Below are 27205 nucleotides of genomic sequence, written 5' to 3'. Positions count from 1 at the left end.
CTGCAGGCTTCACATTATGCAGGGCTGAGCAAGAGAGACTTTATTTCTCTGATTTCCTCTAAGGGTCTTTTGGGACAGGTTGGTCTCCTTGACGTCAAAGTTATAAACTTCAGCAATTCCAAAGGTATGAGGTCTCGGACAATATGAGTGTAAATTAAATTTCATAATCAGAATAACTATGACTAGAACAAACTGAAAACATTTTTATCAGTTTGCTAGACCATTTTACAACAAGCTCCACCTATAAAAGAGGACTGAAAGAGAGCACTCCTGCATAACAAGCACGGTGATATAGAAACATTTAATTAGTTAGGAAGCTGCTCTAATTTTGCTTGTTGGTTTTTTTTTTTAAGCTCTGCTTCTTTGAATTGAAGTAAGATGCAGCCCATACTGCATAGGCATTTTGCTCAGGTCTGCGCTGACAATCTCACTGGATAGCATTTCTGACCTCCTCCTTTTTTTTTTTCTTTTCATTTAAAATAAAGATTTTGTGTCTGAAAAAGATCTGTGTACTTGACAAGTCAATCAGCTTAAGCCAGAATAGGAACTTGCAAGCTTCTTTCTCTCCCTGCATGAAGGTTACACTAACAAGTTATACCAAGATCTGCAGGTCAGTAATGCTCCTTCATCCAGCTGAATATTGTCTAGAGCGTTAAGACAAATTTGAGTATTGGTCTGTGATCTTTTACCTTACCTTTTACAACAGACAGTGGGAAAAGCCACAAAACTCATATTTCCAGCAAAAGCAGCGAGCATATGCACCATTGCTGATGCCTTTAAATAGCCGAAGTCTGCAGGAGCAGAAAGGGTTGTCTTCCCTGGCCACTCCCTCTTGTTTCTACCTGCTGGTCACCAGATCACAGTATTGTGATCTATTCAATACTAACTTGGTTGGATTAATTCCTGATAGTCACGCTGAAATTATTAATAGAGACTCAGGTTTGTTAAATAGAAATCAGGAAGTTGACTTTTGCGGATGAGGGGAGAGCAGAAAACACTGCCTACCACGCTATTCTTGTGTCCAAGTTAGGACAATACAGTCTACATGGTTGGAAAGCTAGATCGGTAAAAAACCTCATGAATGATTGGGCTTAATGGGTCATACGCCACCTGAAAACCAGTAACAAGTGGAGTACTGCAGGACCCTGTTCTGGGACATGACCTATTTAATAACTTTATCAGTGACTTGGAGGAGGCAGCAGAGCACTTGCTGTTGCAGTACGCTCAAGGGCATGGCAGCCATCCAAAGGGACCCAGACAGGTTGGAGAAATGGGCCAAGGAGAACCTTGTGAAATTCAGCAAGGACAAACACAAAGTCCTGCACAGGAACAGCCCCTTGCAACAATACAGGCTGGGGAACAGCTTTGCTGGAAAAGACCTGGAGATTTGGGCAGACAGTAATCTGAATGTAAGCAGCGTGCCTTGGCGGCAAAGGTGAAAGGCAGCGTGGGTGTACGAACAAGGGGCATAGCCAGGAGAATAAAGGAAGCAATTATCCCTTTCAGCCTTCCTTCCGTCCTCACTATCCCCCATATCAATGCTCACTGGACCATCTGTAGAATACCTCATCCATTTTTGGACTCCCCAATACAAAACAGACATTGATAAACAAGAGTTCAGCAGAGGGTGACCAGACACAGGGCACTGGAGCACTTGCCCTGTGAGGGGACACTGAGAGACCTGAGCTTGTTGAGCCAAGAGAAGAGAAGGCTTCAGAGAATCTCATTGCTACTAAAGGGTAAATTTGAAATGCACAGTACAATCTATAGGTCATCTCATGACACAGGAATTCAAAATAATATATAAACATAATACCACTACAGAAATATTAATACGAGAAACAAAACTCCTTCCATCTACTTGTAAAAGAACTGTGGAAGGCAGGGACAGTCAGAGATGATCAGAAAGTTCACTCACATTGATTTGTAGGAAGGAAAAAAAATATGCCTTCAATAAAACTAAAATTTTCTATAGGAAAAAATGTTTATGCTTTTCTCCTTTACCTCTCAACCTCCCAGCTGTTTTTTTTAAGGAAGATGGAGAGGTGGACCTCCAGCTACCCATCCTGGAAGATTTTTTAATTTAGTTTTTGTTTACATAGAAGTAGTATGCCAGAACCCTGCCAGGGACTAAGTCCAAGCTCTCGGCCAGCCCTGACTGGATGCTCAGTGAAACGTGAAATGAGTCACAGCGTCCTCAGCCAACAGACCTAAAACTACAATATTAGATTCACAAGACATGAAATGAAACATTTCAGTGCTTTCCCTCCAGGGGAGGAACAGAATGGTTTCCCAATAGAACGTGAGTTGTGATTTTTTTCTTTCTGGTCATTAGTTTATACAATATCTTGGTTCTCACTGTCCAACGTCTCTCTCGTGCTTTTTGCATAAGGATCTGCAAACAAAATAGATTCATTTCATACAGCAATTCACCAACACTATTCATCTATAACCTCTGCAATCAGGCTTTCATTAATCACTACTTTACAAACTGCTGATTATGGTGTATCCACCAATGCTGCTTTTTAAAATGTTAAAAGAACAGTGTTTCCTTGAAGTTTTTCTTCTTGGTTAGAAAAAGAGCAGAGTTTTATCTCTGAAATTCTATTAAAATTCTATGAAATGCTATGAAAATCTATTAAATTGAGAAACTCCCATAAAACTTTGAAAGCAGATGATAACTATAGTGCCAAGTGCTATAAAAATGTGACACTGTAATAGAGTCCTTATTTGAGCCATATCAAATAACCCTCAAAGCTAAAATTCTTCCTGATTTTACATATGCTATGATTACTGTGGTAACTTGTTTAGTAATGATGTCAAAGAGTACTTCTGATATAGATTAATTTTATATTAACTAATACTTAAGTGAATGCAGACTTTAATAAATCACTTTAATATATTAACTAAATTCTTCCCTAATCATTTTCAAAGGGGTCAGAAAAGGTTCATTGGAAGAAAAATGCATTATTAGAACATATGCACAATATTTGAGCATCTTGAAACCAAACTGTCAAACAAGAGATTAATCTATACATTTTAGAAGCTGAAAAAGCAGGTAAATGCACCATATGGAGCTTTATTTTGACACTGGCAAAAGATTATATTAGAGATAAACTTCACACAAAGATTAAAGGTCTACCAAATGGAAAGTTTCCTTTACTCAACAAAAATATCTGAATTTGTTGGTGCTTTGACACCGAATGGTTGGAGTGTTTGGCAGAAAACAGCAAATGTCACCCCATTAAAGCTTCTGTCATCTTCAGAGGATGCTCTCACTTGTGAGGTGAGAGATCGTCATATGCACACCTTTGCTCTACCCAGGTCAAAACCGAGATTTTATACAACAGGGAGTTCCCAGCACCACACAGCAGGAGAACATGGTGCCCACTCAACTGCAGCACAAATGCAGATTCAAGCTGCTCATCTTACAAATAAATATTTTTTGAGCCAGGACTTGAACTGTGGCATCCCACATCCCCAGCCAGAAGTTACACGGTCCTGCCTGTCCGTATTTAAATAGCCAGGAATTAGTTAATTCAGAGCTTCAGTAGAACATGTTTGTGGAAAGTGCAACATTAAAATCATAGTGCCCAGTCTGATATTTTTGATGATGTCCAGCTGCCCTTTCTGCTAAAGTAAAATACTGTTTTAGGATACATGAACATCTTTTGTTTTTCTAGCAAAACTGTACCCTTGTTGAAAGGAGTACTATATATATGATTTTTTTTTCATCTGAATAAATTCCTTGAAATGATGACTCATTTTGTCAAAAAATCCTTAGTAAGCTGAGGCATCATTAGTAAATCCTTGCTCACTCGAGAGCAAGACCAGGAACACCAATTTTTTTTTCCTCCTCCTTCTGTTATCATCTCCAGGGCCCTCTGTTTCACCCACTTTTGTAGGAGTCTTAAATTAGTTCTCTGCCCTGAAAGTGCCTCCACGTGCAGTGACTCCATTCTTCTCCTCAAGCCAGCAAAGCTCCTACCTGCACTGTACGTATCATCTTTAGTCCCCACTCAACGTAGGTCTGATGGTTCCCCCTGAACAACCTCATACCCAGACAAGTCCTAATGTTGTCCGACAAGGTAAGTGACTTAAACTGCCTTCACCAGAAGAGAGTTCCCTTCTATCGTTCCTTTTCTTCTCCTCCCTCCTTTCCCCCATTTTCTCTCTAGCCATCCTTCTCAGATACATACGAAAGAGAGAAAATACAGAGCAGGAGGTAAGAACATGAGGCTGGAATCCCACTATTGCTTGAAGCCATGCACAGCAACACTTCCACAGGAACAAGTTTTTCCCAGCCAAGCTCCTCATTTTTGCCTCAACTCTGCCCTCCCTCCCTTGCTCTGGCACAAGCACTGGTGCAGCCAGGTAAGACTGTCATGCACAAGGGGCACAGCGAAGAGGAATAAGCTGCTGGGGGATAGAAGAAAGATGAAGTTGCCTCTTGCAGTAGGCATACCAGGTTATGGTGGCTTACTGTTGAAGTCTAGCCTAAGAGAAAAACTAAAAGGAAGAAGTTGAAGAAAATTTATTAATGGGACTTTTTGCCACAAATAAATGAATGAGCAAGGAAAGCAGAATAACACTGATCCCCATGTACCACATGTATTTCTGTTTCAGCACTTCCCATACAAATGGCAGCAGTAATAAAGAATTGTTATATTCCTCCCTGAATGCATAACATTTATAGTTTAAATATACAACTCCCATCCCCAGAATTACAAGTTACTAAGCCATTTAAAAATTCATCTGCCTTTCTGGAATCATCTTCTATTCGGTAATACCTTATTTCTCCATACACTGCATTCACCACTAGTATTCCCAGCAATATTTTGTAAGAAAATTATGAAAGACTGAAAAATATATAAAGCTGAGTCATCTAAAAGATTTTAAAAGGGCGTAATAAAATGTCCTTTATTCAAATAAATACTTGATTTCCAGGGGGTAGGTTTTATATATAGTGCTCTAGCAAGAGTCATGAGTCAGCCAGCTGGAACCATGATTTTGCCATAGCCAGCCCAGAGGGACAGAGCTGACCACAGCAAAGGTATTAGCTCCTCTGTCCTCAGTAGAGTACTGTACAGAGCACTGTGTGCTGCACAATGAAAACTAACTCCGTTCAAGATTTGGGAAGCACCTACCAATAAGCTGAATACTCAGCTCTCACCCCCTTTATGCTACATAATTATGAAAAACATATTTTTTATTCTAAGCACCACAGAGCAATACAAAATCAAATTACACATAAAAGGTTGTGGGGCATATGAGTCTGATTCAGTTCATCAAGAAATAAACAAAGCCCTCAGAAACAGGACTTGGAGCAAGAATATGTGCATTTTCTGTCAACACATTTCAGCAGCGTTCCAAGTTATTACCCTCCAATTATTCCCTATCAAGTGTATGCAGCTTAATCGTATGAAAATGGTTTTTTCCTAACTTTCTGCAGAGCAAGGTCAGCATGTGATCAACATGTGCTCTCCTCACAGTCAGCTGAATGTAACCGGTGGAAGCATAAGAAATGCATCCAATCTTTGGCACAGTTTAAGAAGTTCAGTTCCTGTCTACACCTGAAATATATTAAATTGGTTCAAGCCTACAAATCTGCAGATGCATTCAAGCATTCTCAATATAATAGTGTTTTCTGGCTGCTTGACCCTTGGCAAAGTGATTTTTGAGAAAAGAAATCAAATGTCTGTAAGCAGCTGGGACATCCTGTGAATCCTCTAAAGCTGGGGCTGCTTCCAGGCCAAGGGTCTGACAGTAGAGTTTGCATGAACTTATGTTAAAGACTTAAATATTTGACTATCTGCTATTATGAAACAGTTGAAAAGAGGCAGTGAAGCATGACTGTACCTGTACAGAATAACTACAAATTGTGCACCACATCTTCAAAGGGATACCAATTAAGATCTACAGCAAGGAGTCTCTCTTGACAATGTCAGACCCCAAGCTAGGAAACAAATTGTATATCCAGAGATTTAAGTACCTTCTTCTGGTTTCAAGTATTTGTCTTTATCATTACTTTCTTTAGATTATTTATTTTCATGAAAGTTGAGACACCCTTGGTTTGTCAGGCACAACTGAATTAACCAGCAGGTAAACTTGTTAAAGAAAACAAGATTATTCTAGAGAAAGGAGGAGGAAAAAAATAAAAAATTGAGATGAACTTCAGCAAATCAAAACATAAGAATAAATTACAAATTTAAATTACACACACCCATCTCTACAACACATCAAACTGCAGTCCACTTCCAGAGGGCTACCTTTTCAAGTGAACTTGTTCCTGAAGGGAACACACAAATTTGGTACCATAGCCCTCGCTACCAGCATGATCAGCACATTATAAAGACCCTTCTGAGTTTCTCTTCTTATTCTGAGCCTTCACCAACAGCAGGTTTTCCTCCATTGCTTTCCTGGTTTTGTTCTTGTTCCAAGTCACATTGCCACTCAGGACAGAGTAAAGAGAGTCCTTGTTCTCCCTGGGACCCTGAGCTTGCAAGTCTGCTGTGGTGTATACTCAAGGCATTCCTTCTAGATTAAAAGAAAGATACGAGACCTTTGTAAGGACTAGTCATGACACTGGGACAGTGCAAACAGCACATCTGACACTTGGTGTTTTCTCTCTCCATCATCCATCACAATAAGGCTCTTGTTACAGAATCATAGAATTGCTTTGGCTGGAAAAGACCTTTAAGATCATCAAGTCCAACCATTAACCTGGCACTACAAAGGTTATCACAGCAGTCCTTTCAAGACCTCAAAAGATGCACAGATTTTACAGTCTGCAAACCACATGGCTCTGTACCCATCTTTCATCAATGGCTGAGTCTGCATACAGCCGTGGCCCTAATCTGGACATCAGAACTGCACATTCATGTGACTACCCTCTCCTTATTAAAAAAAAAAAGGGTATGCATTCCTCACCAGCGGGGCTTACAGGAGGTGTACAGGCTGTCTATCTCCCCGATTAAATGTGCTGGGCAAGTTTTTGCTTTAGGTCTTACCCAAAAGCAGAAACAGGTAGGACCTTCTCAAGACCAGAAGTGCTCACAGAACTGGAGGATGAGGCACTCAAATCCTAACCCTAATCCTGAAGGGCCAGGACAACACACACTGCACTTAGAAAACAAGTAGCAGTATCCTACAGCAGTTTCTTCTGCTGAAATGCTAAAGACGTTGGAAAATGAGTTTGGGATCAGCATATGTGATCACTGGGTGGATACCTGCTTGGCAGTACAAGACTGTGGCGTCTACTTGGTGCGAGGAGACCATGTTCTGAAGATCACACATACACTGAAGCCTTTGGGCTTCCAAGACTATTACAGAAGCATTAATGAAGCATGGGTCACATTTTGGCCCAGCATTTACCAGTAAAAGAGATTGCTAACAAGCACTCCAATTTCATTTTTGACATAGCACCCAGTGAGACTTTATACAGAAGGCAGTAGACTCTGTCATCAACGGGGGGGGAAGCAGAAGACAGAAGATTTTTGGACCCTGGAGCCCACAGCCAACAGAATAAAACTCTACACATATCAGTGTGTTCTCAGGGGAATCTGTAGAAAGTGTGTCTTTTACTTCAGCTCATAAGGCTAGTCCCATAAAAGGCAAATTCAGAACAATTTAGTACATCCTGAGCGTATTGACAGAAAAAAAAAATATTCCAAGCTATAGCTTGCAGATTTCTAAAGTAGTTCTAGTACCATGTGAAAAGGAGTCAAATACTAGTCTGAGCAAGGTAAAGGTGGGGTTTTGTGGTTTAAAGCACTAAATACATTTAATACATTGAAATGACCCAGCCTAACAACTGACCCCAGTTCAGCCCAGCCTTAGATCCAACCATTACAACTCAACACAGCTTAAACACTTATGGTCCAAGTTTTATTCATCATGACATCAAAACCAGGATTTTTCAACAAAATGCTTTGTAGCTAGGGAGGAACCAAATTTTCCATCTCACAGAAATAGTGTTCTGTGAGAAAAAAATCCTTTGGCTGGACAAAATTGAAATGTACAGTTTGAAATGAAATGCCATCTTGAAATGCAAAAGCAAAGCGTTGTATCCTAGAGAAGTTAAAAAGTTGACCACTTCAATATCATTAAACTCTTTTGTTCTTCAGAAAGTAAGTTTATCATAATTTCTGTATTTTTGTAAAAAAAAAAAAAAAACCAAACAAAAAACATCACAGCATTTTTGCCAGGAAAATATTTTTCAAAACAACCCCATTATTTTCCTGGTGAAAACAAATGCTGTCTTCAGCGCTATCTGTCACTAGAGGACTGATTTGTTAATTTGGCTGGCTGACTTGAGTAGAAGTCATTACAATTACAATTGTAATTAGAAAGGGGAGCAATAAGCTAGAAAGACCGCTAGTCTACTAATAATCAACTGTAACTAACTGTTTTGCAACCATGAATCAAATTGAGGACTGTATTCAGAAAAATTAAATCATCTACTTCCGAGTAGAAGAGACTTTCCTGACTGCAGATGAAGATCAAACCCTGTTTCTTCTCCCTTTTCTCATGGATTTATGACCAGATCAGTAACAGATAGTACTTTTAAACATTCAGGATTATTTCTATCCTGGACTTTTCTCCCTTTTCTCATTCAGTTGCAAGCAAGTATGATTATTTCTGCTTCTCTCCACCATCTCCTGCTCAGATCTTGCACTACACCTCTAACTTTGGATGTCTCAGTTCTCTCTCTGCTCCACATGTAATGAACCTAATCTCACTAATTTGCCTTCCATACTTACAGTCATGCAATCTGGGCCAAGTTGTCTCTGTCAGAAAAGGAATATAGTAATTTACTTGCTCAGACTGCGTTTCTGATTATCCTGAGTTTCCAGTCAGTGAGAATTTGCCTACCTAGAAGCTCTATATGCAGTTCAGCCGGTGGAATTGCTCTAAGAAGGAAAGCAGCCCTCACGACCTGCATGTTTTTCTGGTCAGGCTCTAGATCTGCTCCTCCTAAAAAAAAAAAAAAAAAAATTATCTTTGTTCTGAGCACAGAAATGGGACTAGGCTCTGTGTGCCTTTTATGGTAAGTAGGTATTTGCCTTAGTTAATTTGCCCATCCTTAAGAAAACCTACACCCACATGGGGCAAAAGAGTCAACCTAGCCAAAGCACTGCAACATTTAGTAAAATTGAGCCCTTAAGGAAGGAGAAACAAGGAAAAAAATGTGTCACTTATTAAGAGAACAACAATAAAGCATTGACTTCTTTGCAAAGAACCAAAGCACAGAAACAAAGAGCATTCTTAGCCTAAGAATTTCTCAAGGACTCACCAGATTTTTGCCATGACACCCTCCCCTCAGACTCAAAGACTGTACCATTTCAAACTGACAATTATAAGGAGATGCCACCTCCCATCTATAAGTTAAGTGAAAGAAGAACTTTTTGTAACATCTGGAGGGGAACGTGACCTTCCCGCAGTAGGGTTTCAAACGCCAGAATCTATCCATCTTAGATCTAAGGATATCAAGGCCAGATGCTGCTAGGGATAGTCAGCCTAAAATGGTGATTGTATTCTCCTTCCATTGTCCTTTTCAAACACTCAGATCTTTAATAAACCTCGATAAATTAAGCCTTTCAAAACTTGGTCCAAAGACACGAATATTGTTTTCATTTCAAGAATTAAAAAAATAGGGCAAACGTTGTTATGGATACTAGAAAGACTGTAGAATCAAGAAATTAACATAGTAATTCCACTTTCCGAGTGCTTACTAAATGTGTTCCAACAAACCTACTAGTCCTCTATCCGGAGACACAATCTTCAAAGTTTTTCTGCACTTCACTCACTATCTGCATTGTCAGGCAGCCAAATTCTGAGTTATTATAAGTCTCATAATTCTCATAGAAAGACCATAAGCACAGATACCCACATACACAATGAATCATTTGGTAGACATTGTCTTAAAGAACTAGATATTATAATACTACTTACTGTTCAACATATGTCTAACAGAAAATTCACGTTAGTCTTATTCTTTGCTGCTTCATTAATGAACATACATTTGCTTAGGCTTTCCAAAATGTTTTCTGTTGAAACAAAGCTTTCTGCATTAGTTGAATTGCTTGAATTATTCATTGCAAGTAGTCTGAGCAATGTTATTTTTTATTTGAATATCAATCTAGACATCTGCAAATGCATCTTTTTATCCAGTGGAGAAAAAACAGACATTTCCAGGGTGTAAGTCATCCAACTGATATCAGATGTTCCTTTTAGGAAAAGATACTCTAAAAGCACCATTTTCTTTCTTTTGACGGTAAAAGAATTGTGGGCTGATTAGCTTAGTTGTTGACACCTACATTTAGTTACATGAATTTTATCTGGAAGGACTGCATCTTCTGACTGAATACTAAATATTTCCACCTATTGCTTTAAAAGCTCCACATAAAGAAGGTAGCAGCTGTGACTCCATTGTAGGTGCTATGTTCAAAGCAAGGGAAATTCACCTAGAAATTCTGAGGTTGACGTCATGTCTCCAGAACGATAAACTTCTCGTCAATGAGTTTAAAGCATGACTTGGCGATGGTAAGCATAATGCATAGCATCAAACCACGCCGCTGAGGCAGGAGATGAAACATCAAATTCCCAGGAGGCTTGTGTTGGACATCCAACAGTTGGCTCCGTGTGCAATATGCAGATAGCAAAGGAGAACAAAGAAACTCAACTATCGAGCAAATCCCTTCCCTTTGAGGAATATTAGCTGGCCTATATGTAGTCTTCTGTATTTATGACCTCCTTATTTAAGCAGACATTAACAAAGCTGCATTGAGTCCCATATGAGCTCATATTTGTGAACTAACACAAAACACAGAAAGAAAATAAACAGAAATTATCAAATTCTCCCATTTTAGAGAAGCATTTTCTTCATGTAATTTGGCCATATGCAACTACTTTATAGGCAAAATCAATATCTTCTGGACTTTCATATTCTCCCTCAGAAATATGGGTACCACTGAGATGAAACAAGCTTTCACCAAAAAAAAAAAAAAAAAATATGTTTCCTTTTAGCACTGTAATAATGTGCCTTCTTAATTCCTAGTGATTTTCACTAGAAATGGGAAATTTTTTGCAAGGTTAAAAAGGAAGAAAAATAAATCTATGGTACATGTTTCATTCCCAAGAAGTCATATACTTTTTCACCTTTTTTGCTACTTTTTTTTTTTTTTTACTATTTTGCTGTTTATCAAACAGTTTGAATACAGTGTAATACTAAACATAATTGCTATAATTGGAAGAGCAGAAAATATGTGTATTCTCTGAGCAGGAAGAGATGACCAAAATTAACTCAGTCTATCAAACCTTATGCAGGTAAGTCACAGTGCAGTACAAAAACACACACAACATTTTAGAAGCATGTAATAGACATAAAATGTCAGCTGAGAACACTTTGCTGAAGTTTTTGCTGTAAAACTCTGCCTAGATAAAATCAGAGCTTTTGGTGAAAATACCAGGTCCAGTGAAACTTCTTCTCAGTAATGTTTTTTTTCCAGATCTTTGGGGCTGCGTATCTTGTTTTTCCACTACAGTTCAGGTGGGGAAAAAAGGGAAAAGGGGCTGGAGAAATTAGGAAATTGCCACGGATTTCCTAAACCTGGCAATCTTCTCAGCGCAGTAGTGGTATTTCCAGTTGGACTGCCCACCGCCAGGGGCATGGCTGTGCATGTACCATTTACGGACAGCAAGATGATGTCTATTGCTCATGAACGCGTTTGTGGTGGAGCACTGGCAGGACCAGCGTGTCCCAGGCATCAGGCAGCCCACGCAAACCTGCCTCTTCTCACTCAAAGCTCACTTCTCCCTATGTGTTACTCCCAGATTTCTGTCCAGGACTTCTTGTACAGGAATACAGGCACCTTGTCTTAAACAGAAAGAGAACAGTAGCTTTAATTTATCCACTCAGCAAAAATGAGAAACCTCCCTTCAATGAAATCTGTCATATTAATTTTATATTTTCTCATTTACAGAAAGGGAAACAATGTGCTTCATAGCTGACTGGCTTGAGCATGCTAACTGGCACATACAAACCTCGGGTGAAACTTTTGTTCTTCCCAGATCACAACAAAGCACTAAGGGAGGATATCCCACCAGCCATATAAACACCATAATTTCTTGGCAATGGCTAACATTTTTTCGATAGTCACAAAAGGAACTGAGCATACATTTCTCCTACTTGAAACTTTTCATTAAATGAAGTTTTACTTTACAGGTGATGCTAGTTATAAATAAGACTCGCAACCCTAGGAATCATCTGGAAGTCCAGAGAAGCACATCCTATTCAAAGAGCCCTTATGGGAATGCATCTTTTAGTTGGGAGGCAAAGAGAAGCACATTTAGCTAAAACCAGACAACGCACTTCACAGAAGACAACCTTTGTTTTTTAGAAGAGCTAGATGACAAATAGAAGATGTAAACGTGGAAATGCTTCAAGAAGGCTCTTCATGTTTGCTCTTTCTAGGAGACACATCTATTTGGTGCCCTGCAGAGGTAAAAGGTGATTCCTTCAGTGTTACAGCACTGTGTGATGCAGGTGATGCAGAAACACCCAAGCAAGGGCCAGCACACTCAGGCCACGCTCTGCAAGCACGACCACAGCCACGCGTGTGCCCACCAGCCTCACAGCCACACTGGAGCAGGGCTCCCCCAGGCTGTATCACACTTGCTTCTACTTCTGTTTTCAACATCTCCACCATTCCCACACCTACAGAGCACTAAGGTGGGGAACAGGCAGGACAGAGCTGTCACAGGCACCTCCAGCCCAGCCCCGGTGCCCAGGGCTGGAGAGGACATGGGGTCCCAGCGGCCGTGGTGGGAGCCCAGGGCTGCTGGGGAGCCGTTAGCACCCTGACTCTGTGAAATTATCCCAGGGTTTAAAACTGATGTGACAGGAGGTGTTTGGGGCGGGCAGGAAGGTTTCTTAGCCACTTTTCTATATTAGAAGGGTAGCTCAGACTAGAGAAATGGGATATTTTATTGGGAGAAAATTGATGTAAGCAGAATTACTGATTGGAAAGTTAAAAAAAAAATAAAAATAGCTCTTTACTCCCTGGATAAAGCAAAGGAGATTATGGTATGCAGAGAGAGGAGCTGTAGGCACTAAATCTTATTTGCCACACTGGGACTAGAGCATGCTACAAGGTGTGGGAGAGGTCCCCAGGCTGCGCAGCTTGCTCTGCCCATAGTATTTACACAGTTAAACAACTATTTTACAATGCTCCACACATTGCCCTTTCCAAGATGCAACTATTTCGTACACCCGGCAGTGTTGTGGTCCCAATCAACTGCAGCAATCTCTGATGGAGCCAACAGCAATAGTGTCTGCCAGTTGCTTGACATCATCTATTTAGATAAAAGATCAAAGCTGTGGGTCATCTACTTCTCATCTAACTTCCCATGTGATCATACAACTTCTACGTCTTCTTTAAGCTGATGAAAATAACCCATGTTCCTTTGCCTTATAGCAGAATAAAGCAGTTATTTAGTTTGCCCTCAGTTCTGATGGTGTTGTAAGTATATTTGTGCCTAGTTTTTCCAAATCTGCAATGACTTGGACAGCCATGTGTCTCCAAACCAGGTCTGTGCCTTACACACCTGTGTTAATTCTCCTGATGGTGGATTGTCAAGAGTCCATAAGAGAAGCTGAAAGGCTCCTGGAGACCTCCTGGCCTGGTCTCCACCAGGGAGAGGTACACTGCTGGGAAGTGTTTCATCTGGACAAAAAAAAAGCAGCAGCACTCACCTGGAAGAAACCCTGACCAGTGCTGGGGCAGTGCAGCTGCAGGGAGAATATTAGAAGCTACCTGGCCTGCTGGACAGAGTATTAGCCTGCCTTCGTATGCAATACCATAACAACATGCTGCATTAGATACTGTGTAAGTACTCCAGAGTATGTATTTGACAAATACACATATACCCAAACATCTTTGTTTCGAGGAGTGCATTTGTAAATTCACCCAGACGGTGGCCTTCTACCCTGCAGAACTCATTTTGAATGTCGAGTATCCAACTGTAGTGTTGGGCAACTGAACTAATACAGGCACTTTGATATCATAAACTTCTGAAAGCAGGAATTATTCAGACGAAAAGGATTTTTCTTCTACATCATACTTTGGGTCCTGAAACAGCTGTACGTGTTTAATGACAAGGCACTGAAGTTTCCTCTGCAATATACTGCTTTCACTGAATGCATAATTCTCAGCAAGACTTCATGTATTTACTAGGATGTTATTTTTTATCTTAGTGATGCTACTCTGGGGGAGGAGAGAAAGGGAAAGAAAACCAGGCAAAGATGGTAAATACTACAAGAAGAACTGTTCAATAAGGATAGGCAATATATGGTAAGCTGCCCACAAACATTTTACCATTTAGTCTTTAAGTAAGCACAAAGGCAAGAGCCTTTTTGAGGATTTTGATGAGGTTGTGGAGTTAACTAGGCCATCCTGAAAAAAAAGAGACACATTTTTCCTTATTTCAGAGTTAGTCTTTTCTTGTTTCAAAGTTGGTCCTCTGTGGCCATTTGCAATGAGTCTTTTCAAACTGGTATTACTAGGAGTTTCTACACCAGCTACAAAGAATCTAGAGGTCAAAATTTACAGATGGTTTGAAACAACAACTCCGATTGGACCTATTAACTTCAATCACCTGAAGATCTAGTCTTCAATATTAAATATTTTTACTCAATACTAAATATTATTACTTCTAGGCTAACATGAAAATTTAAAAGTATGATTGTGTTGTCTGAGAGGGGGCAGTAGAAAAAATATAGCTTGTGGAGAGAGGAGAGATTGCATCTTATACAGTCAGAATTAAAACATTTCTAGGGAAAAAAAAATGAGGTTTTGCTTAAAATAGCCTCAGTGACAAAAACATGTCAGTGCCATCCTCATCTAATTTTTTTCTAATATACAACTAAAGAGGCATGTTTGGTAAACATACAACCAAATTCCCGAGGGGAGATTCGCTGTGTAATCACTGTCATAGGAAGCAGAAATAATCAGGGGTTTCAGGCAACTGTGAGGAGGCTCCAGCTGGTTCTGGCAGGGCTATATGCTAGCCATATGTTGAGCCAGGCTCAGCCTGATGCAAAGCAGATAAACTGAGACCAGAGCAAAAAGCAGGGAAAATACCGAAAAGGAGGGCAAATTACATGTTTTCCCCTTAAAAAGGGGGATAAGGATTTTACATGGTTACATTTCCAAATTAAACTCCAATTAAAATGTAAAGTCAGTGTTAACTGTTCTTGGTTCTCTAACTTGACAGCTTACAACAAAAGTTGTTCCAAAACAATTTCATATCTAGATAATAGAGAATATTTTCATCCACTGAAAGCCTTAATTTCAGCTATCGAAGATTATACGTCCAAGAGCCTGCACAGCCTCAGAACTTAAGACCCCAGAAACATCTTTTCACTGAAATAAAATCCAAGACATTATTTCTTTTTTTTTTTTTTTTTTTAAGGTCTCAATCTTTAAGTGTTTATCTGTTTCAAGTTGTTGTTCTGTTTTCTTATTTCCTTCTTGGGAAAACTCGAATGAATAGACTGTTTACATGTGTAGTTCCAGTCCCCATACTTAGGATCTGACTGACATACTCTCACAGCCTGTGTGGTACTTTCTGGACTGTGAAAAAGCACGGCTCTCCAGGCACAATGGGCTAACCCAGTACTGCTCTCATACCACAAGCAAAAATAAAAATCAACTAGTTTTGCATGCAGTAAAAATGAGAAGGTTTTCAAGACTGCACAATGTTTATTCATGTTTAGTAATTGCTTAATTAAAAAATTCCATTCAAACAAATACCCTTATACTTGAGAGTAAGGGCAGTAAAGGCAAGAGCTGCAGAAAGGGAAATGCAAGAGGACAATGTACCCCAGGTCCTGTTAGCAGAGGCAGACGGACCATCAGTCAAGCAGGTCTTGCAGAAGCAAGAGTCGCTTCAGCAAAATGTCATCCTCAACCATCAGGAAAGCAGGAACTGTTTTGGATGCTGTAGCCCCAGACTTCTTCCTCTCCCCTTCATTTCTCACCAATACAAGATCCATTTGGTTGCTGTGAAGAACAGCCTCTCCTCCCAGTCCTTGACTCACACAATGGAGGATGATGACCAAGGAGAAGACAGAAGGAGAAAGAAATACAATTCCTGTAGTATTATCTGCACCTTTTCTCTGAGTATGGCTTGTACAAGCTGAACACCTCATGAGTCAGACTGTTGTGTTGGGTTTGCATGGCAAGATTTTGGTAGCGGGGAGGGGGCTACAGGGGTGGCGGCTTCTGTGAGAAGCTGCTAGAAGCTTCCCCTGTGTCTGATAGAGCCAATGCCAGCCGGCTCCAAGACGGACCCGCTGCTGGCCAAGGCCAAGCCAATCAGCGCCTCTGGGATAACATATTTAAGGAAAAAAAAAATTAGAGAGCGCTTTTGCGGCCAGAGAGAGGAGTGAGAAGATGTAAGAACATCTGCAGACACCAAGGTCAGTGCAGAAGGAGGGGCAGGAGGTGCTCCAGGTGCCGGAGCAGAGATCCCCCTGCAGCCCGTGGTGAAGACCATGGTGAAGCAGGCTGTCCCCCTGCAGCCCATGGAGGGAGGATGAGGGGGTGTAGAGATTCCACCTGCAGCCCGTGGAGGACCCCACGCCAGAGCAGGTGGAGGCACCTGAAGGAGGCTGTGGCCCCGTGGGAAGCCCGTGCTGGAGCAAGCTCCTGGCAGGACCTGTGGATCCGTGGAGAGAGGAGCCCATGCCAGAGCAGGTTTGCTGACAGGACTTGTGACCCCATGGGGGACCCACGCTGGAGCAGTTTGCTCCTGAAGGTCTGCACCCCGTGGAGGAGACTCACGTTGGAGAAGTTCGTGAAGGACTGTCTCCCGTGAGAGGGACCCCAGGCTGGAGCAGGGGAACGATGAGAGGAGTCCTCCCCCTGAGGATGAAGAAGCGGCAGAAACACCATGTGATGAACTGACCGTAACCCCCACTCCCCGTCCCCCTGTGCCGCTGAGGGGGGAGGAGGTTGAAGCCGGGAGTGAAGTTGAGCCCGGGAAGATGGGAGGGGTGGGGGGAGGTGTTTTAAGAGTTGATTTTATTTCTCATTCCTCTACTCTGTTTTGCTTAGTAATAAATTAGATGAATTCCCTAAGTTCGGTCTGTTTTGCTCGTGATGATAATTGGTGAGTGATCTCTCCCTGTCCTTATCTTGACCCATAAGTTTTTCATTGTAGTTTTTCTCCCCTGTCTAGTGAATGAGGAGAGTGACAGAGCAGCTCTGGTGGGCACCTGGCCCCCAGCCAGGGTCAACCCACCACAACTGTATAAAATCCATGGTCTCTTCCACATGCTCCCCAACATGAGAGGCTTTAGGTCACATCCCTGAAGCCCACAGCCAGCAGTGCACAGGCATAGCCTTGACTCAGGGCACAGCTTCTGTATAGCGTATGGCCCACAACAATTTCAGCGTGAGGATGGATGGTGCACCAACATCACAGCAGTGTCATGATGCTAACCACACATTACAACCAGGCACCCACACAATCTCAATATTCATTATGGTAGTTTTGTGCCTCACTGCTGCCCTACACAGCCAAGTCAGACCCTTTTCTGCAATACTTGAATCTTTTCTGTCCCTGCCCCATCTTCTATCTCCAGGCCATGACAGTGCTACCAATGTGGTCCTTCTCTACTTTAAGAGTGGGAAAAGAAGAGGAGCTGGAGCCAGGCTGTGCTCACTCTCCTCTTCCTCAGCCATTGGTGTTCTTCTGTTTCCTGAGCAAATTGCAAGAGCTGCAGCACATATGGGATCAGTGAGTGCCTTGGGAGTGGGAGGGAAGGAAATGATCTTCTGTTTGGGAAGGAAGAGGTTTTCCAAGTGTTAAAGGGGGCAAAAGAGAAGTAGCTCCAGTTCCTTGGCCAACATCATGCTTGATGGAAGAGTCCCAGGGCTAAATCAGAACCTCCTGGCAAAGGAGCCAGAAAGGGGCATTTGCCTTCTCTACAGTCCCCCAAAGCTCATTGACTTTTTTAAATTCCCCCCAAATTTGACAGAAACCCAGCACTCAGTGGCTTGATTATAGCACTGGATGCTCAAAGGTTCCAGTGCTGTTGCCCACCATTACTGAAGTGAAAAAGAGAACTCTGCTCTGGAGTCCGTGAGACCTCAAGCCTCTGGAGGAGGCAAAACACCTGGTTAACAAAATCTAATTTCTGGGGTGGTGTTTTTTTGGAAAACCTGGAAATTCCATTAGACCAAATGTTCTGCCCCTTTGTGCCTTCAGAAAGGTTACCGAACCAAGAGACTTCCCTGCACGATGGGTCTGTAGAAGTAACCTGCTATTCAAAATAAATACCCTTACACTTGAGAGTAAGGGCAGTAAAGGCAAGAGCTACAGAAAGGGAAATGCAAGAGGATAATGTACCCCAGGTCCTGTTAGCAGAGGCAGAAGGACCACATAGCTTTTAGGCCTTTGCCTTCAACTTTTACTAACTGCCAATACCAAAGGCACAAAACAAGTAACCAACAGGTCACAGCTATAGGAACATAACTGTACATAGTAGAGCTAAATCACATTATCAGTTGCTTGCTCCTCTAGAACTGCACACCGGGTCTCCTATGTATTATGTACCTGATGCATAAACTTTTATTTTGTAAGTGCAATGGACCATGTGAACTGACAGCAGTAGTCCCATTTGACATTGCATTGGAGAGGGAGGAAAAAAACATTACACCCTTTCAAAGTACCGCCCCTGCCAACGTGTCTTGGATATTCAATATAAGCAAGACCTCTTAGATCTTTAATTCACTGATTGAAGGTTAACTTCTGATTTATACGAGAAGGAAGCAGAAACAGAACGTTAAAAATACAGACAACAGAAGGCCTATAAGAAAGGTATGTGGAAAATGCATTTGGATGTTCATTTCTAAGCAGCTACACAAAATGTATTGAGCATATCCTGCTGTTCCTTGTATCCTTAGGCTGATAGTACAATGCCAGGATGCCTTAATACTACAGTAGTTTTCACAGTTACCTCCTTTTCTTCGGTGGTTTATTTTTAAGAAAAATAAATCTATAGAAAGGCCTTAAAATGAGTTACCTAGGAAGCTCTAGATAAATCAAAGGATTTAGCAGGATTAGCTTCACTTGGCTTGCAGTGAGATTTCTTGCAATGAGAAAAACCAGAACTGCCAGTCAATGTACAGCACTTCAGCTATGACTTTCAAATCTGGCTGGAAGTAGATTGTCCTCAACCACAAGCCTGGGGTGAGTAAATTATTTGTTATTTAAGTGAATGTTTTGCTTTTATTCATAAATTTTTATTAATTTTTTTTTTTACAGTTTTTCTGTTACAACAAAATATTTTAGGAGGCTATAGCTCCAGCAAGAACTGTAGGTGTGATACGGATTTGTTTAACAATCTAAAATGAAAATACAGGGGCCAGAGAAATTTATGGCTTAAACACGCTGCTTATATGTTCACATAAATAGATACATATCATCCACTTCAAAAATAATAGCACTAGTCAGGTGAAACATGAAGGATAACTACTCACCAGTTTTTGTGATACAAAAAATGAGTATATTAAAGGAGACAAGTTTTAGTTAAATGAAAATATGACTTTCTGCAACTCTCCTTTATGGGCAAGATAGTGTTTTCTTTGTTTTTCAAGTTATCAGCTTGCCTTTAGAAATTGGACAGTTAAGACTTATAAATATCTTTTCATATGAAACATTCTTTTACTGGTTTTAGAGTTTTGTCTCATACTGGCCTCAAATTCTTTATATTATAGGGGAAAAATAAGCAGTTTCTTTGTTGCAGAGAGCTAAATCTTGGTTTCTGTGTCATGCGTGATTTTATTGAATGTTAGATATTTTTTTAAGCTGTTTCCAAAATTTTTTGTTGCCCTCTTCCAGTACCAGCAACTCTTACTTATAAATGATATACATTGTATATGTTCAGATTTATACAAGATGTTTTTTATGATGTGCATAAAATTCTGAAACCTGTAAACACACTGATGATATTAACAAGAATTAGATGTCTGTTGCCTTTCTTGTATAGAAAATAAGATGGGAGTTCTGAGTTTTTGAAGAATTTAATGAATAGGTCTTTAAATGCGATGCTTGATTTCACGTGCATGCAGTTTTGTGGCTCTTGCACACATGCAAAAGATGTTTTACACTAAGATTAACTCTAGCAAGTTTCCTCTGAGAAAACTCCATTTGTTGAAGGAGGATGGCAAGCTCAGATAATTTTTTGTAGGGCAATTAGATCAACAATCTTAATTTCCAGTAGCTTTAAGTTCTAAATGGAAGGAAAAGAAAAAAAAGGGGGGGAAGAAAAAATATTGTAATGCTAGTTTTGAGGGATTTTCCCCTCCCTTTCAAACTCCTTTGCAACAAAATATGTACCAATTTATCTGAAAATATAGAGTAGCACTACTGAGTACTGTCCGATACAAAATGTTGTTGCAACAGACAGAAATGTGGAAATATTAATTAAATATTATGGGGTACTTAAAATCCTTTTCTATGTTTAGTTAGAAAGTAGATGTAGTAGAACAATTCATTTAGAAGGTTCCAAGATACCAACATCCCAGCCTGCTTTAACGCTTAGATACATCCCCCAAAGCATAGTAAATCAGTAAGCTGTGAAAATGTTATCACTGTAGTATGAATAAACACAGTTATGAATGTAGAATGTAAACTAGCTATTTAATTAATATACTATTTTTCCTTTCATGGGTTGGTCACAACTACCATTAGAGCTTGTTATTTAAAGTGCAAAGAATATAAAAATTCAATCTAAAATATTGAAGCCCTTCCCAAGCCTCATTTTATATATATATAGAATATATGTATGTAGTGCATATATTCAACATTGAGGCATAGTGATGCACCATGTATTTGTTTTGCAGTGATCAGAAATACAGCAGGTTCTCCAAAGAGTAATGGAAATCCCTTCCCTAAAAACACTTACAGTTAAAAGTCCTGAAAACCTATCACAGAAGTGATCAGAGCTGAAACAGATGCAACAACTAGCACATCTAGAAAATATTGCTAGCAGCAATTAACGTATGTCTGCCACCTTTAAGTTTATGTCACTATTGCCTGTTTCTTCCCTGCATTATTCCTAATGCTCCACTCTACCTGCTTTGCTCTTGCTGTCTTTATTCTGCAAGCAAGTGAAGAAACTTCTAACTAAGGACACATCCTCTAAAATTTTACCACTTATTTCTATGAAAGCAGGAGCAAGCCAGATAAACATGTTATAAACTTGAAATATTTAGACTTCTGTTAAACCCTTCTGGTTAAGTAGGAAAGAAAAAAATAGTTCTTTTTTTGGATTAGTTTGGATTAACTGTTCATGGGTGGTCACCATTATTCAACAAACATCATGAAAGATGGCATGGATTCATTTTTTCAGGTTTTTAATCAATACTTTTCCTAGTATTATTCCAGCCCAAAAGCTCTGACATTTTCAATATTTCTATGATTAATATACTCTCTCTATTTCTCTTCTCTGAGAAATAAAGCATTTAAATTGCAAAGTAAAATCATATCTCATCTTGGCCACAACTTTCTGAAAATTAGGGCAACAGATAAAGAAATAAGGTCAAATCTGGCTGAAAGACTTTAGATCATCCTGAGCATGAAAGACAACCCACATTATGAATTTCCTAGCAAGGAAAAGGAATAGAGAAGCTCTGGTAACAATGACCATCGTGTATAAACATTGGGGGGGGGTTGGTGGTTTTTTATGTTGCATAAACACAGCAGTAAATCTAGTACTAACCCGCAGCCATGTGTGGATTTTACTCCTTTTGACTGCTTCCAGTGAAATAGCATTCTTTGATTTCTCAGATTTGAGGATAAACCATTAAATACCAGAGCTCTCAAGCCTAAAGATAAGACATTCCTCTGAACTGATGTAGTAATATTTTGCCAAAACGTAATGCAACTGTTCATAATATTTCACTCAAAAGCATAAATCAGATTCCATTGTATCATTCATGTGTCACTTCTGCAAACGCTGTTTCTCTGAATGTTCTCCAAATATGTCCATCATCATCATCTTATTACAGAAAAAAAAATTTTATAGCAATGCAACTCCACAGAACTAGCAGCAAAAGATGTGCCACTGAAATAATAGTGATCTTAAACTGCCTTCACTGATTTTTGCAAAGCGAAGTGTGCATCAAGTGGTGTTTCTGAGATTTTTGTGTCTATTCCCATACAAAAGCAAGAGCTAGATCTGTTTTCAGGAGCGATCAGGACCTCATATTTAAGAGAACGAGAAACCTCACTGAGAGATGATAGCCCTTCTGCAAAGGAACTCTTTCATGGCTGATTGTATTGTTCAAACCTCATCCTATCATGATGTTTCAGATATTTCATTACTCTACTTTTAATTATTTTTATTCATTTTGTCATGTATGAGTAAGGATTTATTTGCCTGTAAAAATCTGTTCCCTTTTCTAAATATTAGGTATATAAGCTGTGAATTTCCACTCTGATGTTCCTTCTACTAAAAGATTTTTGTTAGTTGCCAGTTATTTCATGTTTGCATTCCCAAATCTCACTGTATCTGAAAAATATAAAATATAAAATATTTAATTAGACATGTCACTGACTTAAATTGATTCAGAAAGCTTGTAAGAGTCTCAAAGTATGGAAATGCAGAAATTTGGTTTTGCTCAGACAGGGTTTCCAATTCTTAAACTGTATTGCTGCCCAAAGACAAATGTTATTTCTCCTCTTACAGAATTCACATGAGCATGCTGCTCAATTCTATTTGTCCCTTCTGATTGTCTTTCCAGCAAATATGTTTAGCTCACCTGCCAATATTAACATCACAGAAGCAGAGAACCTTCTTCCTACTAAACCCAGTGACAGTCTTGTAAATAACAGCAACTTTTATTTAAGTTGGATTTCTAACTTTCTTATTCATATATTAGAAAAAACACACCATAAGCCAAGTTGAATACTTTTTCAGAACAAACAGTTACAACTGAGAAAAAAGAAATAAATTAGAAGTGTTATATTCTTGTGCTGTATAAATGCAGCAAAACGAGGATGGATCAAGGCTGCTTTCTGTCACACAAACATAACTTTAAAATCAAAGAGATGTTGCCAAGAGGAGTCTGGTCTCATATGCCCAAAAAAAAGATATCAAATCCTATTATAAGGTATTACAAGCAGTTAAAAAATATGATCTGTAATTATCCACAGTCTATTCAATGGACTTTGCAGGTGGTGGATGCACACTGATCCCTGTCTGAATGGCAAACAGACCACATCCATATCCAGATCCTTATGGGAACAGCAGAAAAATTCCTTCTCTTGCATTCTTAAGGCAACTAATAACATTTGCAGAAAGATGTGCACATGAGGAGGGTACCAGGTACAGGTAGGAGGCAGGCATGAAAGAATCAGGGTGTTGTGCAACAGTATACATTCCGGATCACAGTGATGAAGGGTGTGGTGAAGGAGCCAGAAAATGTTACAAGGAAATGCAGAGGATGACAAAATGGGAAGAATTGACAGAGAGCAGAAAGAATGGATAAGAAAAAAAATAAGGTGTATAAAGGAAAGACAGAAAAGAAAATCTGAAAACATATCAAAGAGAGGAAAGTGAAACAGTTCGATAGAAAGAGAAGTGTGGAAAAACAAATGTCATAGAGCATGTTCATGAGACAGTACAGAAGACCAAGATGTGCCAAATATAGAAAGAAATAAAGAAATAAAGGGAGAGCGGGGGAAGGAAAGGCAAAATAAATACTTTTTTTGTGTGACCTTACAACAATAGAAAATATAATGAGCCAAACAGGGAGAAAATGAAACACTGACTGAAATCAGAAGGGAAAGACACACAAGTGCACACACATCCCAAATTTTTCACAAGGCTGCAATGGCTGGTACTGTGAATGCAAACCAGCCTTCCTGCATCACGCCTGACAACCTAAACCATTCTCCAGAGTGACAGCTGAGTCTCATTCCAAACCAGCACAAAACAAATCCCTGGGATTTCTTTCTTTCTTAAATGAGAAAATTAATTGCATCCCATAAATGTCTACAATATAATGAGATGTAAATTCGGTGCCTCAAGGCTGGAATAGAAGCTAAGAGCAGAATTTGGCCCTAATTCAGATAACAGCAGTGTCTGAAAAAGAAATTTTCCTTTATGGGAAATTTTGACTAAGATATTTTTTATTTCAAATGGGGAAAAAAAAAGGAGAAAATCAGAACATTTTGAACTTGAACTTTTGAAATGGAATAACAACAGCATTTAAAAAAAAAAAAAAAGATATTGCTGATGCTGTAAATTCCCCTGCAAATATCAGCACAAAGCTCTGTAATTGAAATTCTTTCAATTGGAAAATTTGGTTGCTGTTAAAGTTTTTCATGTGATAAATGTCAGTTTTAACAACTGAGAGCATTCCAACCCTCTAAAATTCAACCAGTTCTACTGCTAAGCGTTGCACTTCATATTCATCACCCAACAAAAGTGAAGCAACACAAGCAGAGACCAACGAGGGAAAAACATCTGTCCTTTCAAAAGCCTCGGCAATATTTTATGTTGGTCCAAGCCTGTCTTCCTCCCACTGTTCTAGGTTTCTTCTCAGAGCTACTCTGAGAGCACCACACAGTTATTTTTGTTCATAACGTTCATTTCCATCTGGTCCCCCAAACATTGCTTCTCACACATCTCAAGCACATTCAGTTAACTCACAGAAGACACACTCGTTTTGCCCACATTCCTGGTTGCTGGCCATAGCTTTCCTTTGTGTGGAACTCTGTTGGTGGATAATCCCCCAGTGCTCCAGGATCCAAGCTAAAGCTCTGGATGCTTGTTGGAAAAGCAGAGTCTAAGCACCGTGCATTTCCTTTAGTAGGAAGGGAAATCCCCAGATGTTCTGCGATATAATTTTGGTCATACATTAGCACCAAACAATAGTTTCTGAAAACCTTTTGGTCTTTGCTATATTTGTCTATAACAACAGCTGAGCTACATTCAAACTGGATTTAGCTACTTCAATTGATGTCACAAAATTTAGGTAAGGTTATCTACACACATTTCGAATCAAATGTGGAAACTAACTTTCAGCTAGATGTTCAAGCGATTACAAGCAAAATTCCCTACGCAGGTAAGATTGCTCCAAGTATCCCAGTCTCCCATGGTAGAAGTCACGTCATTATATGTACGCTTAACAAATAACAAATAACTAATTATCTGTGGATCACCTGCCCGAGTCCCTGTACCTTTCTGCTGGCTTGCAATGCACAGAGGCTTGGCCACAAATGGCTGGTTTCACATTAAAAACTTAGTTCCTGATCACATCTTTTCACTATTACTGCAATACTACAGCAGCATATAGCTTAGTGAAGAACATAGTGTTACAAATGTGCAGCTTAGTTCCTTCTTTTATTGTGTAATGATGTAAATATTAAATTTTTAATAATTACTACTTCTTTGAGGGCACTTAGAAATTTCCCTTTGACAATATCAGACAGAGAATGGAAAAACAAATTTCTTCAAGTTTTGTTGCAAAAAGAGATATCTCGGATGCAGAAGGTTTTCTTTGATTTATAAAGTTACTCAGTTCGAAGCAAAAAGATGTTAACAGCCCTTTTTCACCATGGTGGGGTAGAATTTAAATGCTGAAAGTCTACATTAGTCCTATCAGTTTACTGGACTAGTAATACTCCTTAGTATTGTATTTACACAGTGATATTTTATGGTTATATAAGTCTTCTGTGAAAAGCTGATTTTTGGTTAAATTTTTTTCTTCAACTCTAATCATCTCCATGTAAATCTGGAATTGTTGCATCATGACTTAAGTAAAACTACTTTAGACATTTGTCTCTGGAAAAAAAAAGTTACCTTGAATCAGGAAGACATACAAGCCCATGGTTGCTTTTAAGTGTTTGAATAACTTCACTCACTTTAATGGATTACCTACAAAGTTATGTGCTTTTTGTCCCCTTGGAATCTTACCATTCATATTTGTGTCAAATTCTTTTTTTAAGTTGTACGACCGCAGTCTGTACATTGTTCTGTTTCACCATGGAAGAGAACAGAAGCTGTAACACTGGAAAGGTAAAAGCCCAGTACAAAAAAAATGGAGAAAATATTTTTCAGTGGAGGAAAGAAAAAAATAAATAAAATCATCCTACTTATGGAATATACATACAATACTGCTAGCAATAGGAGTTTCCTAGGAAATCAGTCATGACAGACATTCAGGACAATCACAGGAGCCTGATATTTTAAACCAATCAAATGAATGACTGCAGTCAGTGAAGAGTTGGGATAATTTACTAGAAAGAAACTTTGTTCCCTCTCGGAAGAAATCCGTGACTAAAGAGATGGAAACTGAAAGACTTTTCAAACATGGCAAAAAGTACGCTACATTCTAGGCAGCACTCAGAAAAATATGTAACTTCACAATCTGTTAGTGCCTTAAACCAGAAGTACGAAAAAACCCCAATTTTTAAACTGTTCATGTTTACAAAATTTTCCAATGCATGGGTTGTGAGGAGTGGTTCCAACTCCAAAGCAGTAATTCCCATGGTCCCACGTTTTTTGCAAATGTTTCAAGCCCTGTAAAGTCAGCTTATATTACCTTAGCATCATCTTTCTCACCTAAACTACCACATTTTGGGAGCCGTACAGAGAAAAAGAAAAAAAATAAAAAAGACCTCCCAAAAAGAGTATTTTTTCCAACCCAGGAATAGTCCTGCTGAGATCCTGAGGGAACACTAAAGATAAAGTCTTTATAAAAATAGACTTGTTCATCAAACAGAGAAATGCAAAGGCCCTGAAGTTTTATTTCATATCATCTTTGTTCATACAAACACTCTTGAGACCATTAAATCAAATTTGATCATTCAACTTCCAAAAACCCATTGAGGCTTTGTCATTTATTCCAATCTGAAACTTTTGGTGCCCTACGCTGCAAACACGAGCTGCCTCATCAGCAGCTAAATAGCTTAATGATTACTTAATTCTATCTATCTCTTCACACAGAAGTTAACCAAGCGGGCATTAAAAAAAAAAGCTTATGGCACACATGACGCGCACATGGCTACAAAATAGCCAACAAAAAATATTAATATACCATTGAAATGCATAATTGAACCCTTGAAATTATAAAGAGACATTTGATGTGTTTTGAATAATTGCATCCACATTCTGGTAAACTCA

General features: G+C 39.4%; 1 long non-coding RNA gene across 1 annotated transcript in view; it reads right to left on the bottom strand.

Annotated features, from left to right (window-relative positions):
- The window catches only part of LOC142604095 (uncharacterized), a 65736-nt gene that overhangs the window by 15283 nt on the left and 23248 nt on the right, over positions 1–27205 (bottom strand). The gene's annotated exons all lie outside the window — the stretch shown is intronic.

This window comes from Balearica regulorum, chromosome 16, assembly GCF_011004875.1.
Source record: "Balearica regulorum gibbericeps isolate bBalReg1 chromosome 16, bBalReg1.pri, whole genome shotgun sequence".
In the NCBI taxonomy this organism is placed as follows: domain Eukaryota; kingdom Metazoa; phylum Chordata; class Aves; order Gruiformes; family Gruidae; genus Balearica; species Balearica regulorum.
The sequence above is the reverse complement of the archived record's forward strand: the minus strand, read 5'-3'. Positions and strand labels throughout refer to the sequence as shown.